The following is a 5,673-nucleotide window of genomic DNA, read 5'->3' on the forward strand; positions in this document are numbered from 1 at the left end:
GCTGCAGCACTCTCCCTCGAGTATTCACAGCAGAGAGGCGACGCGTCCTTCCGCGCGTCCTCGTCCCCACCTGCTCTGCTTCAACGTGCTGCCATGGAGCCAGCGCGCCTCGCGCCATGATACAATCGCCCCCACCCGCCCTCTTCCTGGCGATGTTCATGGCTCAGAGCTGATTCAGCTCTCTCTGTTCATGGGTCTCATTGGGGAGACGACTTGAGGAGACGACTAGTCTCACTCCCCCGCTTTCGTCACGCAGCGTGTTCTGGTCATGTGTGTCGTGATGTGTCTGTCCCAGGGCGTGGGGAGCCACAACGCCCAACCACGCCAGGGCCCCGTCGAGAACGAGATCGTCGTCGCCTCGACATCGAGACCTCCGGTGATCTCCGGTGATCTCGGGTGATCTCCGGTGATCTCCGGCGGTCGGGCGGCGTCGATCTCCGAGAGGGAGTCGAGTCTAGCGTTCCTCAAGATGACGCACTACTCAACTCAACCCCTACGCCCACATCGATGTGGGAGGCAAGGCCACCCGTCGATGCTACCTGCTACCAAGCGGTGGGGCAGGAGATTGGAGGGGCCCCTTGCAGAGGCACATGCATTCATACATGATGATGAACATGACTGCCAGATTGAGCGTTCGGGTGATTTCTTTTTTATTCCTTCGGATCGTTGGCGAATCGCTGGCGAGTAGAGACCACGCCTGCTATTCACAGCACAAGCTTTGCCTGGCGGCTTCAGAGAGTTGTTTTGTCGGCTTCAGCATGTGCAGCGAAAAGCATCCTTTTTCCAGACGGATCCCCCCCTGAGAGAGATTTTTAGCAATACCAAACAACTCTAACACTCACACGTAATTTGGGGCCTGGAGCCCTGTTCACGCGCGCGCGAGACGTGCAGACAGGGTTGCCAGGTGAGAGCGAATGGCGCGGTTCACGCCTCGCACAACAGAGAGAGAGATGCGCTCTGCATGGTGGGACATAAAAGAGAGCGAGTACTTGGGCGAGTAGGCCGTGCGGTCAACGCTGCCGCGCGCGACTTTGCGCGCGAGGCGGCGCAGCTTGAGAACGGCGGTGGGCGAGAAGCCGCCGCCGAACGTCTCGTGGAGCAGCAGGTTGAAGTTGTTGCGCTTGACAAAGATCGCGTCGTGGTAGAAACCGCGATGCGCCTTGACGTAGCCGTGGCCGGTCTTGTGGTCGAAGGGTTGGCCGGGCTGCCCGCGCGCCTTGCAGCCCATGTTTAGGCGGCGGGCCTTTGCCCCCCCTGTGAAAAAGTGAGGCGTGGTCTCTACTCGCCAGGGCGAATCGTATCCTTAGGTGCTCCAGAAAATCGGGCAAGGGAATGCTTCACAAAAAAGCACGCACAGTTCACAGATAGGGTGATAAGAAACAAGAACCTCGCATACGACGACAGTGATTCACACCAAACCCGGTAAACCGCCGCATTGTGGTGGCCGGGCACCACTTCGGAACAACAGCGTGTGATCCTGCGCGACCTTGTGCAATGCGTTCTCCGCCTGTGCCTCGTCATGCCCGCGGTTTACGGTTGCAGTTGCGACCCTCCCGCCTGACGGCCACCGCCTCAGACAACCCCAAGGACATATCCACGGCGGTGGGGCTTCGCGCCAAAACTCTGATCACCGAACGTGTCAGCGATCGCCAGTCGTTGTCGAGCTCACGTGTGAAATCAGAGCTGCGTTGCTCGATCTGACCCTCTAAAGAGTCCTGATCCCATTCGTTTGGACCACAGGCGCATCCAGCAGCTCGAGTTTGGACCACGCCTCAGACGGCGATGACGACGAGACTGCTGCGCTTCCACGAGGACGGAGTGGTTCGCTCCGCTGCTGGGCTCGCCCTTCCTTCCCTTCGTCCACATCTCTTGTACCGCTCCTCTGATTTCCTTCTCCATCACTCCAGGCGCTCGAGCGAGGGCTCGAGGTGAAGATCTGTGGGCCGACCGACAGGCCTGCGGCGGTCCCAGTCTGTCCGCCATCCGGAGGCGTGTCGCTCTGCAGGTCGCCTCACCTCCCATCCTCACAGTCCCGACACCGCCACGGCCACACTCGCCCAAATAGAGACATTCATCGCACAGACTTTCGCACGATCCTCGCCAGAAGATCACACTCGGCCCAAACTCACTGTTCTTAACCGCCACAGGCAGCCCGCCATCGACCTCAACGCCGCGCTCCTTGACGGGCGGGCGGCGCGATCGGTGGGCTGGGATGTGATGCCGTCGCCGGTCCTGCCAGAGGAGCTGGAGAGGCAGGATGCCGGGGTGCAAATGCGCCTTGGCTTGCGGCTGTTCCGTGTGTGGGAGGCGCACTTGGAGGCGCATCAGTCCCGCGCGCAGGCGGCACCGTCGCTCGCTATGGATGACGGGGAGGAGGATGGAGACGGGGCAATGGCGACGTGGCTCGAGCGGGTGGGGGCTGGGGGGGCGCCATGGGGGGCGCTCGCGCGAGCCGAGCCGGGCTAGGAGCCGGGAATGGGGGGGGGGGGGGATTTGAGATTGAGTTGGCTCGCCGTCAAATATACGCATCTTGCGCACCTCGCTCTACCTACCCTCGGCCCGGCTCCGCTAACTCCACGGCGACGCGCAGGTCTGTCCGCCGCCGGTGCGCGGTGCCGGTGGTGCTGGTGGGTGGGGTTCCGGCTTTTCCGGGGGCTTCCGCCCCGCGCCCGAGACTGCGTAGCTACGGTACCTCTCTCATGTACCGCCTGCATCTCAGTTTCTCAGCTGCACAGGCCTTTGCCATTTCAATGATTCGGCGATTGATTGCCATTTGCGAGGCCAACCACCTGGCACTCGCACGGCCTCTCCCCTCTCCGCAGCCGCACCGGAAAACTCCGGTGTTTTAGCCGCGCGAGTGGCGAGATCTACGTTCGACGTTTTGTTTCGTGATCCGACACGCCAAAAGCCGGAGCTTAAATGAATAAATAAAACGGTCAAACTCTGAGACGAGATGGGATTTAGGGACATGTGTCCCCGCCCTGCACGATCTTGGTGTGGACCGGGATCTTCAATCCGTCCCCTCACACCCCTCGTCACAACCCGACACAGAAGAGCGGCAAGAGTTGGGGCTTGCGGATCCGGGACGCGGATTTATCTGAAGTGCGAGTCAGTTTGCGAACCCCTCACCGCGGCGTCATGCCCTAAGCTCCGCGCGCCTGAAGACGGCGTCACCCTCGCAGCCCGTGTAAGGGGGGCTCCGCGGACAGTGCCCGCGGAAGCCGAGCCCCAGCAGGTAAGAGCGGACGCTCTCGCACGTCTCCTGCCCCTTGTAGAGCGACGTGCACCGGGCGTTTTGCAGTGCGACCTCGAACCGCAGCTCGCGTACTCGTCGCAGCAGCGCGCGTGGCATCCGGCGCACGAGGCGGACGTCGAGGCCCTGCACATCGATTTTGAGCAGCCGGATGGGCAGCGCCTCGGGCAGCAGCCGCGCGAGCTCGTCCACCGATATCGTGTCCACTGTGCGGTTCTCAAGGAGGTCGAGGCAGAACTTGCCCCACGTCGTGTCCTCGTTAGCGCGCAGCAAGCTCGAGCACCCCGCGGTGTGCGAGATGTGCATCGTCGCCGGCCCGCCGGACTCGCTCACCGCAAACGGCAGCACCACGCCGCGCGCGTGGTGGTGCCCCAGCGGAACTGCCGAGTTCTGCTTGTTCTGCACCTAGTGTGCGCCAGTCCACGCCCTTGTCGTGCCAGTGTGCTGTGATAGAGGTGGGTATTTTAAGAGTTCTGCACCTCAGCCATGCCGTTCGGCTGGTTGCGCTTGTTCACGTACATGCGCTGCGAGCCGCGCGCGAGCAGTACGGCGTACTTGTCGAGCATCGGCTCGAAGGCGATGAGGAAGGCGGTCGGCGCGCGCGGCAAATGGTCGTGGTCGAGGGTCATCAGGTCGCTGCAACCGATCTCGACTAGGAGCTCGGTGACGTTCGCAGAGGGCGGCAACGCAATCCGGCCGGCTTCGAGCTTGGCGACCTGCGTCGTCGCGTAGAGCGCGTCGTCTGTGGTGTGGAATGCTGCGCCGCGACCAAGGAAAAAAGCGTGGAGCACGTAGTGAAGGAGCGTCGGGCGTCGCCCGATCGGCATGACACGTGTTGTTGTGCTCAAACGTCCTCATCAACAAACCACAACCCTTTTACGTCCACATTTCGAGTGAGTGAAAACCAACTCCTGAGCACGGCGCCGCAGGCGCCTGTTGATAGGTCCAGGTGATAGCCCTGGATGGGCAATGCATTCGCCTACCTGGGCCTCAGATCGCCCGACCGCGTCCCGGTGCTCTGCGTTCGGATTTGTGACGCCGCCGCACCGCGCCGCGGCCGGGGGCCCGCCGGAGGACGAGGATGGCCGTGACGGACCGGGACGAGCTCTGGGAGGTTCAGTGTCAGTGAGTATATTGTAGAGACCAACCATGTGCACAATATATTGACTGAGAGCTAAGCCAGGGGAGGCGAACCCCTAGTCTAGCGGAAATTTTTCACAATATCGCAACCGCGATACCGCGCGATATTTGGCGATAAAATGCGATAAACGGCGATGTTGTGCGATGCTCGCGATCACGCGAGCCCTTTCATAGCACGTCACAGCGACGGCGTGAAGCGTTACAAAGGGACGTGCGCCGTGGAGCACATCATCCTGGCGCTTCGCTCGCTCCGCTCGCGTTGCGCAGCTGGATCTGGCTGCCTACACACCTCGCGGCTACCTTGCACATGAGCGTCAGCTTGTTCTGCAGCACGTTCGCCGCCTTCCAGAGGATCTCGCCGACACCCCCTTCCCGAACCCACCGAACCACGTCCACGACTCGAACAGCAGCAGCTGCACGTCGACGTCCTTGTCCTCCCTGGCGTAGCGAGACTCGCCGCCATAGGACGGTATGCGGCGGTCGCCGCCCACCACCCTTCCCCCCCTTGTATGCCAGCGACCCGTCCCCTGCCCCCTCTCGCCCTTGGCCTTGCTATTCCTCTCCCCCTCCATGCCCTCGTGTAAAAAAAGAAACCGATTACGTCACGTATGATCAAGAAACCACACTGGGTGTTTCCGCGAAATTAAGAAACCACGGCGCGCCGCAGGCGCGCCGCGCCGGCTGCGCCGCCAGCTTTAGATGGTCTCCTCCGAAAACAAAGAATTCCGCGGCCGCGGTTCGCCGCCGGGGTGAGGGTGCGCGAGGGTGCGCGAGGGTGCGCGATATTGCGCGATATTAGGCGATATTAGGCGATACTCGGCGATCATTCACGATACACCGAAAATTTCCGCTAGACTAGGGGTAGGCGATGCCGGGGCCGTACAGCAGCTTGATGGTGCTTCGCCGGCGTAGAAGCGGCCGCGGAGGGCTCCGGGTGCCTGAAAAAGACGGATTTACGTGGGCTGTGGGAGATTTACTGTCGACTCAAACGACACTGATCACTGTGCCGTGATCCTCTCATATAGGGTTAAATATTTACCGAGCCGTTTTAAAGTTCCACCGCTACGACTGGAGATATATCGAGATTTGCTCTTCAGGAGCGCTATGGCGCGAAAGGGTTAATTGACATGTCAAGTTTTGAAGATCGGTTGCGTTCTCTCGCGGGCCGACGACCTCGCCCGGTTGACCGTAAGCGCGGCGAGACTACGAACCCCTCAGCATAAGATTTTTGAAAACCAACAAGAAAATCACGAGGCTCACAGTGATGTGTGAGTGTGTGT

Source organism: Emiliania huxleyi, assembly GCF_000372725.1.
Source record: "Emiliania huxleyi CCMP1516 unplaced genomic scaffold EMIHUscaffold_65, whole genome shotgun sequence".
NCBI classification, from domain to species: Eukaryota; Haptophyta; order Isochrysidales; family Noelaerhabdaceae; genus Emiliania; species Emiliania huxleyi.